Source organism: Ovis canadensis, chromosome X, assembly GCF_042477335.2.
Source record: "Ovis canadensis isolate MfBH-ARS-UI-01 breed Bighorn chromosome X, ARS-UI_OviCan_v2, whole genome shotgun sequence".
Lineage (NCBI taxonomy): Eukaryota > Metazoa > Chordata > Mammalia > Artiodactyla > Bovidae > Ovis > Ovis canadensis.
In genome coordinates this window covers 35,535,536-35,550,441 of record NC_091727.1, presented here as the reverse complement: position 1 = coordinate 35,550,441, position 14,906 = coordinate 35,535,536, and positions in this window count along the sequence as shown.

Sequence of the window (14,906 nt, the reverse complement as noted above, 5' to 3'; positions counted from 1 at the left end):
GCATTTTAGGTTCACCAAGGTTGACTTTTTATTTCCTTAAACATGTAATGTCTATATGACCATCCTAGTTCCCATGAAGCACTCTCCCTGAGAACTCTGTACCAGACAGGTTAGCACTTTGTTATTGAATCTCATATTATTGCCTAAAGATTTCACACATACCCACTCTCCCACACATACACACTTAATTTTATCCTCAAAATACAATATTCTCCACTCATTTCTTTATTTAAATAAATATTTATGACCATCCTGCCATTGGTCAGGTGCTAATTCTAGACCATATAAAATGTAAAAGATATGATCCCTGCTTTCAAGGATATCACAGATTATCAGTAAGGGTTTGGCACATGCAAAAATAATTACCAGGAAGCAGAAAGTGCTATATCATGATAAGTAAGTGGAGAGACAGAGGTCATTCCTTAAATTTCTTGAAATAATCCCATAGTGATTTTATTTGTTATAGAATTGTAAGCAGCCCCTAACTTTAAAAATTGCTAATTTTAAATTTGATAACTTATGTGAAGTTCATAACAATGTATATCAAAATTGTTATTCCAAAATCTTTTGCTTTATTTTGGTGGAGTCTTAGCTACTAGATCACCTGGAAGTCCCTGGAAAAAAATATTTTGATAAACATGGACTAATTACATGCAACAATTCTTGAAATACTACTTTTCTTCCCTAAATGTAATAAAGTCAAGTAATTTTCCTAGTTGATGAATCTAAGATTTCTTTCATCACTCCCCTTTGGAACATCAAGAAACAAATGGTCAACTCTGACCCATGGTTAAGGCCAAGCTTCCTTTTCTAGCCCATATAAACAGAGGTCTTAGAAGCTCAAAGCTAGATCTTATAGCAGTGAATATGTCATTGAAACACATAAAATGAAAATATACAGAATTTCAAACTTTGACCAACTGGACATACACTCTCAATAAAGTTATTTTGATAGATATTGCTACAATGAAAAAATGGTGACACGTATCAGAGTTGATTTGAATGAGATTTTCAGGATTTTTCAGTTCTAATCTTTGAACTTTCAGAAACACAACCATATATCAGCTCTTGCTTAAGTCTTCATAATGGTATTCTTTAAACTGAAGTTTTATAAAGACAAACAACTAAAAAGTATCCAGTGCTGAAAATACTATAAGATGAAAATGTCCCTGGTCTGAAAGTGGACAAAATCTAATTTAAATAGTAACCATGTTGTGCATATAGAGCATTTACTAAGCACTGACTATGGGCTACATACAGTGCTATGTAATAAAGGGTATCTGTTGGTTTTCTGATGGGGGAAGTGGATGTCAAATGCAGAGAAGGTATTGGGAAGAAAATTTTTTTCCTCTACTCTTCTAGGTTCTTTTGGCTGGCCTAATAGTTAAATTGACATAAAAAAGATTAATAGGAGAAAAAACAAATCTTATGTACCTACAGGGACTCCATAAAGAGTATGAGACCCAAAGAACACCCAGGCAATTGAGGCTTATATGCTATTCTGAGCAAAGGAGACACAGTAAGGGTTTGGAACTTCAAAGGGGTGGAAGGCAATTAAAAGGGAGATGGAAAAGCAAATTTTTGGTAAACAAATATTTGCCAGGTTATACAGAAACAGGTTCTTCCCTGTCTGCCAAATCTAGTTCACATTATACTCTGGTTATCTATGGTGATAGCTCCCTTCCTAGAGCAAGTCCTCTCTATCCGAATTTTTTTAAGCAGTTAGGAAGAAAGTCAAGGTTCTTCCTGAGTCTTTCAGGCCTTGATTGTTTTCAGCTCAAAGGAATTCACATGTCTAAGTGGCACATTTTGGGTAGCTAACTTTGCTCCCCTACAAAAGTTTATTGAAGAGACTTAATGAAGGGACCTGTATGCAGGTCAGGAAGCAACAGTTAGAACTGGACATGGAACAACAGACTGGTTCCAAACAGGAAAAGGAGTATGTCAAGGCTGTATATTGTCACCCTGCTTATTTAACTTATATGTAGAGTACATCATGAGAAATGCTAGGCTGGAGGAAGCACAAGCTGGAATCAAGATTGTCAGGAGAAATATCAATAACCTCAGATATGCAGATAATACCACCCTTACGCCAGAAAGTGAAGAAGAACTAAAGAGCCTCTTGATGAAAATGAAAGAGGAGAGTGAAAAGATTGGCTTAAAGCTCAACATTCAGAAAACTAAGATCATGGCATCTGGTTCCATCACTTCATGGCAAATAGATGGTGAAACAGTGGAAACAGTGGCTGACATTTTTTTTTTCCTCTCAGCTCCAAAATCATTGCAGATAGTGATTGCAACCATGAAATTAAAAGACGCTTACTCCTTGGAAGGGAAGTTATGACCAACCTAGATAGCATATTCAAAAGCAGAGACATTACTTTGCCAACAAAGGTCCGTCTAGTCAAGGCTATGGTTTTTCCAGTGGTCATGTATGGATGTAACAGTTGGACTATAAAGAAAGCTGAGCACCAAAGAACTGATGGTTTTGAACTGTGGTGTTGGAGAAGATCCTTGAGAGTCCTTGGACTGCAAGGAGATCCAACCAGTCCATCCTAAAGGAGATCAGTCCTGCATGTTCATTGGAAGGACTGATGTTGAAGCTGAAACTCCAGTACTTTGGCCACCTGATGCGAAGAGCTGACTCATTGGAAAAGACTCTGATGCTGGGAGGGATCGGGGCAGGTGGAGAAGGGGACGACAGAGGATGAGATGGCTGGAACGCATCACTGACTCAATGGACATGAGTTTGGGTGAACTCTAGGAGCTGGTGATGGACAGGGAGGCCTGGAGTACTGCAGTTCATGGGGTTGCAAAGAGTCAGACATGACTGAGTGACTGAACTGAACTGAACTGAATGAAGGGAATACATGGTAGAGTTAAGAGAAACTAGTAAGAGGTGATAATAGCAACTGAACAAAAATGGCAGCTAGACCTGAAGAGGTAAGGCAAGTTAGGCACTAGAATCTCAAGAAAGTGTACAAATATAAAAGAATGACACCCAACAGGAACTGAAGTCCTTGGGAGAGAAAGCAACCATTGCCAATTCCTGGCCCAGGAGGGAGGGGACTGAGAGAATAAATACTCAGATTGCTTGTGTGTCTCTTTGCCAGAAAGCTATGGTGCTCAACTGACACTGTCCATTGAGGTCAGCATCCAGAAGCACAAAGCATAGTGGAGAATGTGAGAGAACTGATCTAGAGGGACAGATGGGGAATATTCAACATGAAAACCCCCCTCCTCTTAAATGGGGAATGAAAATGTGTGACCTTTTGTGGAAATATCAAACTGCTCAGTTGGGGGAATTCCCCATAAGATTCATAAGGGACTAGAGCATGTCCATCACTATTTCATGACAATCTTCTCATTTATTACCTTATTTTCATACCAAAAAAGAGATAAATTGTTTTAAAGCAACATCTATTGTCTTCTTTTTTGCCCCTGGGCTTTGGCTAAAGTTTTGTTGTTTTGGGGACAGTGCTTCCTAAGTCTTCCAAATTATTTTCCAAAATTGCTCTAGCACCTGTGACAGAACGGGCTATGCTTGATTAACAAACATTCTCAAAATTACTGCTGTTCAAATTAAAAGGTGGCTTTCTACTCCTTCAGGTTCAGCTATATCCCAATAAAATCTCAAAATAAAGATCATCTAGCTTTCTATCCCCTTTTCAAAGAATTTCTTATCTCCCCTATCATCAGCATTAAACTTTCCTAATAGGCACTGAGATTGCAAACTCCTTTAGAACAATATCTATTAACCATGTCTCACAGGATGATTAAACCATCTCCGACACGCTGTTATTACCAGACAAGATATAAAGAGTTTTTACTGGCTTTGGGTTGGCCCAAATGCACGAAGTCCTTGCCATGCTTCCTCCAACAAACCAAACATATGTACACCCTTGCATGGGGGAATCTGTGACTGGGTTTGGTCCCAAAGAAGTTCTAGATCCTTTGAATAGTTCCAGACACTACTGGCTTTTCAAAAAGAATTTTAGGACTAAGATTAACTTGAACTTGAAAACTCATTGCATCCGTATAAGGCAAAAACAATTTTAGACCTATACCTTCCACACGTACATTTCTGGGATTAGCCAAAATTGAGGATCAGGTCCAGAGACTATAGACAGATGGAGTAGTGTTCACGGGACAATCTCTGAAGTCATTTGAAAAAGAACCAGGAAGGAGACCATAGCTGTATGATAAATGGATATTTTTACTGCTGCCTGCTCCTTGGTCTAGCCATAGCCAGTCCAGTAAGTCCTCAGGCATTACTGTGCTAATGAACAAAAAATCCAGCTTAAAAGCATAGCTTTAAATCCAAGTGCCTTCAGCTTTTGGAAACTTGTTTCTATTTAAGACAGCCTATCCATTTTACAATCTCAGAGAGAGAGAGAACATGCATAAGCACAAGAAGTTCTCAAAAAAAAAAAAAAGAAAGAAAGAAAGAAAAAATAATAATAATGTTGAATTTATTTGTACAAACTTGGAATTCTAAATCCTCCCACAGGTCCAGAAGCCCAGCTGTTGGGTCTTTTCCTTGCAGTTTTCTAAATCTCTTGGAATCTTTGCAAGTGTATATGTCTTTAATATTAATACAACATGTTTCCGTTCAAAGTATGGCCCTATCATTGCTGTGTTTGGGACATGTGGACATTCAGAATGCCCTGGGAGGCAGAAAATGACTCTTATCTGATGACTGGTGGTTATCCCTGGGTGGAAAAGGAGATGGCAGTCTACTGCATTTCTCTGTGTGGAGCTGTATGTGCCCTGTAGAAGCCACATCACAGGTGCCCATTAGGCCTCCAGACTCTCAGTAGAGAAGCTAATGCAGAAGCAGAGTTTCAAAGCTCTACTCTCTCTGACACACACATTTGTGTGGGGCCTGCCTTGATGCTGTATAGTTCCCTTTCTTTAGAGACCACATTCTATGATCTCTTAAGTGATACAGAACACACATACACACACACATGCCAGGTCAGTTCTTCGGAGAAATAATAATGATAATCATAAGAACCAGCATTTGTTGGATATTTGCTGTTTGTATGGACTATGTTATTTACTCCTCAATAAAGTCCATAAAGTACTACTATTAATCTCTCCATTTTACAATAAGGAACCTCAGGCACAGAGTTTAAACACTTTCCCCCAAAAGTATCAGTATTAGGAAGGCAGTAAATCCTAAGACTACTAGAGTACATCAAACTGGTCATCATTGCTATTGCTCAGTATCACTTGGTGCCAGACCATGATGTGAAAGGGTTGTCATGAATCATACTGAAGAAACTGATGCTAAAACAATTAAGTTAAATAAGCTGTGAATGTACATACAGCCTTTAGTGTTCAAACTGGGATTCAAAGTCCTGGGTTTCTGATGAAGAATTCTATACTTTTAACTATGTCATATCACCTCATTTCACAACTTCCTTTAGGGGGTGCTATGTGTGACTACAGTTACCAAAACAAAAACAAAAAATCCTCATTTTCAAAGGGTGAAACACACAAAGGAAAGTAACTATTAATGCTCAGCTAACCATGTAAGGATGAGAAGGGGTATAAAGAAGAATTAATATTAATGGTGTAGTTTGGTAAGTGCCAAAGGCTTCCCATGGAGAAGGCAACGGCACCCCACTCCAGTGTTCTTGCCTGGAGAATCCCAGGGTTGGGGGAGCCTGGTGGGCTGCCGTCTATGGTGTCGCACAGAGTCGGACACGACTGAAGCAACTTAGTAGCAGCAAAGGCTTCCCAAGGTTTTAACGTGCATTGTATTCTCTAATTCTGATAATAGTACTACAACAGTGCCAGTCAGTAAAACACTCTATCAGTTAACCAAAAATAACAGAAAACTCAGGCCTTTCTTTTGTTTTGTTGCCCTCTCCCTTAGCATGTTAGCTTCTTTATCCACCCCACTTGCCTAGAGAGTGTGAGATAGTTAATTCATGCTAGCCCCACGTCCATTTGATAGACAGGAAAAACTGAAGTAGTAAAAGGTGACAGCTATACTTTGTTTTCCAGCAAAGCTTTCCCAGTAAACCAGTAACTCGTATCTCATTGACCAGAACTGTTTCCAATGGCTACCTCTTGTTACAAGGGAGCCTGAAGAAGTATTTTAGCTGGCCACATTGCTACTGTGGTTCCAGGATCATTTAATAAGGTCCTTTCTTTCTAGCATAACCAAGTATTTATGGCACCATCTGCAATTCTCATCCCCAAATATGTAACCAGCCATTTCTACAAGAAGCCCTGGTTTTAATTTTTTTTTTTTTAGTCTCCTTTTTGGGTGCTGTTTCTATAGACTATTTCATTTATTTCCTCTCTATCCCTTCCCATGCTTTCTGTGTTGGCTATTCTTCAATGTGCACTTATAATTCAGTCTTCATTTAAAGAGTTAGGTTGCTTGACATTTCCTGTCCTTGTGCTTTTGTGCCATCACTTCTGGTTTTCTGGTCACTTTTTCCTTGAGTTCTTCCATTTGTGCTTTGTAGCATTCCTCAGTAACTATAATTGCTCTTTCAAGGAGCTTTTTCATTAGTTTTCTGTTGATTCTTTTATAACGTTAGGTTATAATTTTAATCTGCTTTGTGGAAACCATTTGCAAATGAGTATGTCTATTATCTATAGGAATTTGTGTTACTTTCAACTTTCTTTTGTGTTTTATTCAATAGTATCCACAACACCATCCCAGTTGTGTGTAGGCAGAGCTTCATCCTTTCCTACTGCTTTCATTTTAATGAGATGGACTTCTCTACAAGGATATTCTAGTATATCATTTCCAGCCTCACAGCTCACACTCCCCTCCTGTCAAGTACACGTCTTACAATACAGCCAATTCTGTAGCCAGCCCCACTCTGACTCTCTGAGCCCAGCCTGAGTCAAGTGAACTTCTTCTGCCAGCCCTGGATTTCCTAGTTCCCTCCTTGGCCCTTTCTTCCACCATCATGCACTCTCAGACACTGTTTCTTGGTGACCTGTTCTACTATCCACCTCCTCTGGGCTCCCGAACTCCTGAACTTGTTTGTCTGTCCTTCCCCAGTGCTCTGGAGTTTCTCAGTCTCAGTTATACTCCCGTAGCTCCCGCTCAGCTAGGAGGTCCTCATTTGAGAAGCAACTGTAGGCTGGAGATGCTGGAGATCCCAGAGCTCTCTAAAGCCCTCTGCCCACCCTGCCTGCCCCCTCAGTCCTCTCGTAGTCACCTCCTTCCCGTGAAGCTTCACCAATGATGTAATCTATATGCAACTGAGTTTGTAAATTTTCTCTGTCTCCTAGTTTCACTGACAATATCAAGTTTTTTTGGTTTTCATTTGTCTTATTTCTCTACACATGATTTCCAGCAGAAAGGAGATCCCAAAATCAGTTGCTTGGTTATAAAACTCTTGTAAACTACTTGGTTATAAAGTTTAATTTTCAAATTTTTCTGAATAGTTTTAAGAGTATCATTTGCTAAGGGCTACCAAGGGTGAAGCTTGTTGCTATACACTGTGGCTATAATGACTCAGTAGAACAAACCTAAGGGCTAATTGCTGTCTTGATATCATTTTTGAATGGAGTAAGTGAGGTTCAGGAAGGTTAAGTAATTTTTGCTTAACCTGTCACAAAGAGGATAAGTAGAATTGAGATTCAAAACCAGTTTGTTCTAAATCTAGACCCCAAGCCCTGATCCCATGAAATGACTTACCACTTTTCCTGCATATTTTAATATTCCAAGATTAAAATTATTTATGTATTGTTCATACAGTAGTGCATCCTGTCACAGTTTAATGTGGACAACCATAAAGACCTTGATTTTTTTTTTTTAGTTTTTAAGTGCTTTTATTTTTATTTTTTTTTAATTTTATTTTATTATTTATTTATTTATTTTTTTAATTTTAAAATCTTTAATTCTTACATGCGTTCCCAAACATGACCCCCCCCTCCCACCTCCCTCCCCACAACATCTCTCTGGGTCATCCCCATGCACCAGCCCCAAGCATGCTGCACCCTACGTCAGACATGGACTGGCGATTCAATTCTTACATGATAGTATACATGTTAGAATTCCCATTCTCCCAAATCATCCCACCCTCTCCCTCTCCCTCTGAGTCCAAAAGTCCGTTATACACATCTGTGTCTTTTTTCCTGTCTTGCATACAGGGTCGTCATTGCCATCTTCCTAAATTCCATATATATGTGTTAGTATACTGTATTGGCATTTTTCTTTCTGGCTTACTTCACTCTGTATAATTGGCTCCAGTTTCATCCATCTCATCAGAACTGATTCAAATGAATTCTTTTTAACGGCTGAGTAATACTCCATTGTGTATATGTACCACAGCTTTCTTATCCATTCATCTGCTGATGGACATCTCAAGCAACTTACGCAGCTCAACTCCAGAAAAATAAACGACCCAATCAAAAAATGGGCCAAAGAACTAAATAGACATTTCTCCAAAGAAGACATACAGATGGCTAACAAACACATGAAAAGATGCTCAACATCACTCATTATTAGAGAAATGCAAATCAAAACCACAATGAGGTACCACTTCACACCAGTCAGAATGGCTGCGATCCAAAAATCTGCAAGCAATAAATGCTGGAGAGGGTGTGGAGAAAAGGGAACCCTCCTACACTGTTGGTGGGAATGCAAACTAGTACAGCCACTATGGAGAACAGTGTGGAGATTCCTTAAAAAAGACCTTGATTTAAACACTGCACTTTGGTATGGTTCTCTAAGAGCTTCACATATTTTTTCATTTAGACCTGAAAGTGGAAACCTGACCTCTAATTTTAAGATGAAAAGATAAATATGGCCCACACTGCATCAATTTATATTGAAATAAAAGGAAACCTCTTTAATCTTCTCTCCAAAACTTGACAAAAATATTGAGTTAAAAATAAACATGGTAGCAATGAAGGTGGTATTTTGAAAACACTGTGTATTTTGAAGTCTTAAGAAAGCAGAGTCATTTACATGTTGTCCACCATGATAATTTTTACCTATTCACCTATCAAAATCTTCATAAATTTGTAAGCAGCACAACTGTATTCCAAACAGAAATCATAAATAACTATAGTTTCAAGGTTACATTTAACAAACATCTATTATATGGCAGAGATCTTTTAAATACATAGATATGAAGGTAAAGTATATGACACTTAAGCACATATATATATATAATTTATATTATATAATATATGCATGTATGTGTATATAGTATTTATATGTATCACATCATAATTTATGAAAATTACACATAATTATATTATTATATGTTTGTGACTAGTGGCCTTAATCTTCAGTTTACAGACAATCAGAGGAGTGAAGAGATCAAAGAACTTCTGAGAAGTGTTTAAGATCCTTATTATTAGGACTGCAAATAGAATGCAGGACTCCCTGACTTCAAGGTCATTCCCAATTTACTTGGGTGCTTTGAAGGCCTAAGTTCAAAAGAAACAGAATAATCTTGCAAAGATGCAAAGTAGAGAGAAACAAGGGAAAGTGAATTTGGAGCTAATTTAGAGTGGAAAGTTTAGCTTCCCAGTGAATTCTGACTATGTGGACACTAGATCATCCTTTCGGGACCAAAAACATGTAGAGGTATTCAGGGAGCAGCCACACTGCTCAAATGCGGTAGACAACATCCAATCTTTCTCGTCATGTCTCTCACATGAGGCTAAAGTCTGAAAGCAGAACTAGAATTTCATGGAGTTTTAAAGTTATATACATTGAACACTAATATGCTTTGTCATAATATTAAACACTCTACATCACAGATAGCATACATTTGTATTTTCAGCTAATATACTTAAACACCATCAACTAAATCAAAATGGCAACACACACCAATCTCTATTTGTGTTCATGCAATTCAGCAGACATCAATGGAATGAGTGCACATGAAGTAAGGAAGGCAAATGCCAGCTAGCTCCTCTAGGCACACATGACAACATGCTTTATGGGGCTCTAAGCACACTATAGGAGCAAGAACCTTTTCTTTTTTTGCTCCATTAATTGGAGAATACTGAGCTCCAATTTCTCTCATATGGAAGAAAACCCTGTTGCTACTGGGACTCTTATGACTCCCAGCAGCCTGACTAACTTCAACTGCACAGCAGTTCAGAATTTACACCATTGTTTTGACATGAATTAGCACAACAGTTAGAATATACACCATTATTTTCCAGACTCAGAAAAAAGCATGTCATTTAAATGACACCTGTTATGGAAAATATGATACTTCTAGGGCTCCAAAATCACTGCAGATGGTGACTGCAGCCATGAAATTAAAAGGCAAATGCCAGCTAGCATTTTCCTTGGAAGGAAAGTTATGACCAACCTAGATAGCATATTCAAAAGCAGAGACATTACTTTGCCAACAAAGGTCCGTCTAGTCAAGGCTATGGTTTTTCCTGTGGTCATGTATGGATGTGAGAGTTGGACTGTGAAGAAGGCTGAGCACCGAAGAATTGATGCTTTTGAACCGTGGTGTTGGAGAAGACTCTTGAGAGTCCCTTGGACTGCAAGGAGATCCAACCAGCCCATTCTGAAGGAGATCAACCCTGGGATTTCTTTGGAAGGAATGATGCTAAAGCTGAAACTCCAGTACTTTGGCCACCTCATGCAAAGAGTTGACTCATTGGAAAAGACTCTGATGCTGGGAGAGATTGGGGGCAGGAGGAGAAGGGGACGACAGAGGATGAGATGGCTGGATGGCATCACTGATGCGATGGATGTAAGTCTGAGTGAACTCCGGGAGTTGGTGGTGGACAGGGAGGCCTGGCATGCTGCAATTCATGGGGTCACAAAGAGTCGGACACGACTGAGCAACTGAACTGAACTGAAGGTCTATGAAAATGTCAAAATTCACTAACTTTATAAAACTGAATAGGTGGCCCTGGTTAAAATAAAAATTCTCACTTTTTAGGAACAGCCAAGTTCTATGTGGCAGGATTCATTCTTTATGGGCTTCCCAGGTGGCTCGGCGGGTAAAGAACCTGCCTGCAGTTGGAGAGGACTGAAGCAACTGAGCAGAGCACAGCACATACATTCTCTATAAGCGAGAGAAGGCCACACTCTCGGTTCTAATGTTAGTCAATCAGCAACCAACTGTCAACTATTGATTCAGTAACTATATTATGAAATGCAGAGGACTAGGTTATGAAGACAATGCAAAAAAAAAATCAAATATAGATCCACTTCACAATGATTTCACTAGTTGAGGACACATGCCAAATATATACATACATAAATACTTGTATGTGCTGTGCTGAGTCGCTTCAGTCATGTCCAATTCTTTGCAACCCTATGGAAGGTATCCCTCTAGGCTCCTCTCTCCATGGGATTCTCCAGTCAAGAATACTCTTCCAGGGGCTCCTCCCAACCCAAGGATCGAACCTGCATCTCTTACATCTATTACTTGTATAAAACCTCTTAAAATATAAACTGGGTATTGACTTCAAATTTCCCTCTGAACAAGATGTCAAATCCTTAGCAGCATCTACAACTACCTATGGCAGTGTGCATCCCTGCCCCCTCCATCATCATCTCTACTACTAACTAGCTCCCTGATCACTTTTCTAACTGCTCTTCCCCTCACTCAGTCTACTCCAGGCTCAATGGAGTCCCTGCTATTTTTGGAAAACTTGCAGAAAAGCTCAAACATCAGGGTGTTTGCACTGGCAAACTCCACTGCCTGAAACTTCAGCTGTCAGATAAACACACTGCTAACTCTTTTGTATCCTCCACACTTTTGCTCATGTGAGGTATTCTCAGTGACATTCTTTACAGGGAGCTCTACATTGACCATTGTTTACAATTCCATAGGACAGGGATCTATTTTTATTCAACATTATATAGTCCTCTCCTAGAACAGCACCTGACACATAGTAAGTATTCCCTAAATATTTGTTAAGTGGATGAATAAACAGCAATTAACTATAAAAAGATGATAAATACCAAATTAGTAATACCAAAAAAAATGTATAGTAAAGAATTAAGATGATAACACAAGGATGGTTACTCATGGTTACAGAGACAAACTAGGTTTGAAATGGACTCAGATGTGATGTGAGAGTCATAAAAGTACAATTGATGGAGATAGAGAACTTCTCAGGGGAGTGGTACCCCCAGATCATTGAGGAGGTGTGGTCATAGTAAATTCAGGAATGAGACTGAAGGGGATGGGACAGGGAAAAGCAACAGAAAGAAGTGAGAAGGCTATGGTGCCTATATTTAGAGTAACTGAAAGAACATACCCAAGTAGTTAAATATCAAATATCATTCAGCCCCTACTTATTTCCGTATGTATCAAAAAAAAAATTACAACCATTTTTTGTGTGAACACAATGAAAATATTGCAACTATGAAAACTGAAACAATATTTCCTTTCTATTGTTTAATACCCTTCTCATTATCAAATTTCCCAGTATTGCAACATTCCTCTCAATAGTTCTTTAAATAATTTTATTTATTCATTTATGTATTTGGCTGTGCTGGATCATAACTGGGGCATGTGGGATCTAGTTCCCTGAAAAAGGATTGCACTGGGGCTCCCTGCACTGGAAGAACAGAGACTTAGCAACTGGACCACCAGGGAAGCCCCTCTCCCAATAGCTTTATTTATATTAGGATCCAAGTAAGAGCTCCACTTCTCATTTTGCTGTTAGGTTTCTTAAGCATTTTTCATCAAGAGCAGTGTCCTCTCCACTCTTTTACTTTCATGACATTGAAACAAATCAGAGAAAGCTGCCCTGTATGATGTCCCAGAAACTGGATTTGTCTCATTGCTTCCTTGTGATGTTATTTCTTCTGTTCCTCTACCATTTTTCCCTAAAATGAAAGTGAGAGCTAGAGGCTTGCTTCAATTCAGAATTCACATTTTTGGAAAGAACAGTTCACAGGTGGTGATTGAGTGTCATAGTCATCATATAAGCTCTATTTGATGTTGTTTGAATGATCTTTAGTGATAAGGGTAATAAGACTATATTGACAGCATAAGGACAACCTGACTCCTTTGTGACAAAAGTTTATTCCTAATATATTATCCATTGCCTTCATCATTCAGTCTCCTGAATCAATTATTTTATTTGAGAATGTAAAGTTGATGGAGAGTTTCAAAAAATAGCAAGGAGAGATAAGAAAGCCTTCTTCAAAAGAAATGCAAAGAAATAGAAGAAAAATATAGAATGGGAAAGACTAGAGATCTATCTCTTCAAGAAAATTAGAGCTACCAAAGGAACATTTCATGCAAAGATGAGCACAATAAAGGACAGAAATGGTATGGACCTAACAGAAGCAGAAGACATTAAGAAGAGGTGGCAATAATACATGGAAGAACTATACAAAAATGATCTTCATGACCCAGATCACCATGATGGTGTGACTACTCACCTAGAGCCAGACATCCTGGAATGTGAAGTCAAGTGGGCCTTAGGAAGCATCACTATGGACAAAGCTAATGGAGGTGATGGAATTCCGGTTGAGCTATTTCAAATTATAAAAGATGATACTATGAAAGTGCTACACTCAATATGCCAACAAATCTGGAAAACTCAGCAGTGGCCCCAGGACCAGAAAAGGTCAATTTCATTCTAATCCCAAAGAAAGGCAATGCCAAAGAATGCTCAAACTACTGCACAATTGCACTCATCTCACACACTAGTAATGTTCAAAATTCTCCAAGACAGGCTTCAACAGTACGTGAACCACGAACATCTAGATGTTCAAGCTGGATTTAGAAAAGGTAGAGGAATCAGAGATCAAATTGCCAACATCTACTGGATCATTGAAAAAAACAAGAGTTCCAGAAAAAAAAAAAAAAAAACATCTACTTCTGCTTTATTGACTATGCCAAAGCCTTTGACTGTGTGGATCACCACAACAAACTATGGAAAATTCTTCAAGAGATGGGAATACCAGACCATCTGACCTGCCTCCAAAAATCTATATGCAGATCAAGAAGCAACAGCTAGAATTGGACATGGAACAACAGACTGGTTCCAAATCAGGAAAGGAGTACATCAAGGCTGTATATTGTCACCTTGCTTATTGAACTTACATGCAGAGTATATCATGCAAAATGCCAGGCTGGATGAAGCAGAAGTTGGAATCAAGATTCCTGGGAGAAATATCAGTAACTTCAGATATGACACCACCCTTACAGCAGAAAGCAAAGAACTAAAAAGCCTCTTGATGAAAGTGAAAGAGGAGAGTGAAAAAGTTGGCTTAAAACACAACATTCAGAAAACTAAGATCCTGGCATCTGGTCCCATTACTTCATGGAAAATAGTTGGAGAAACAATGGAAACAATGAGAGAATTTATTTTGGGGGGCTCAAAAATCACTGAAGATGTTGACTGCATCCATGAAATTAAAAGACGCTTGCTCCTTGGAAGAAAAGTTATGACCAACCTAGACAGCAAATTAAAAAGCAGAGATATTACTTTGCCAACAAAGGTCCATCTTGTCACAGCTATGGTTTTTCCAGTAGTCACGTATGGATATGAGAGTTAGACTATAAAGAAAGCTGAGAGCCGAAGAATTGATGCTTTTGAACTGTGGTGTTAGAGAAGACTCTTGAGGGTCCCTTGGACTGCAAGGAGTTCCAACCAGTCAATCCAAAAGGAAATCAGTCCTGAATATTCATTGGAATGACTGATGCTGAAGCTGAAGCTCCAATACTTTGGCCACCTGATGCAAAGAACTGACTCATTGGAAAAGACCCTGAAGCTGGGAAAGATTGAAGGTGGGAGGAGAAGGGGGTGACAGAGAATAAGATGGTTGGATGGCATCACCAATGCGATGGATATGATTTTGGATGGACTTCGGGAGTTGGTGATGGACAGGGAGGCCTGGCGTGCTGCAGTCCATGGGGTCGCAAAGAGTCAGAGACAACTGACAGACTGAACTAAATTGAAAGCTGTGTCTG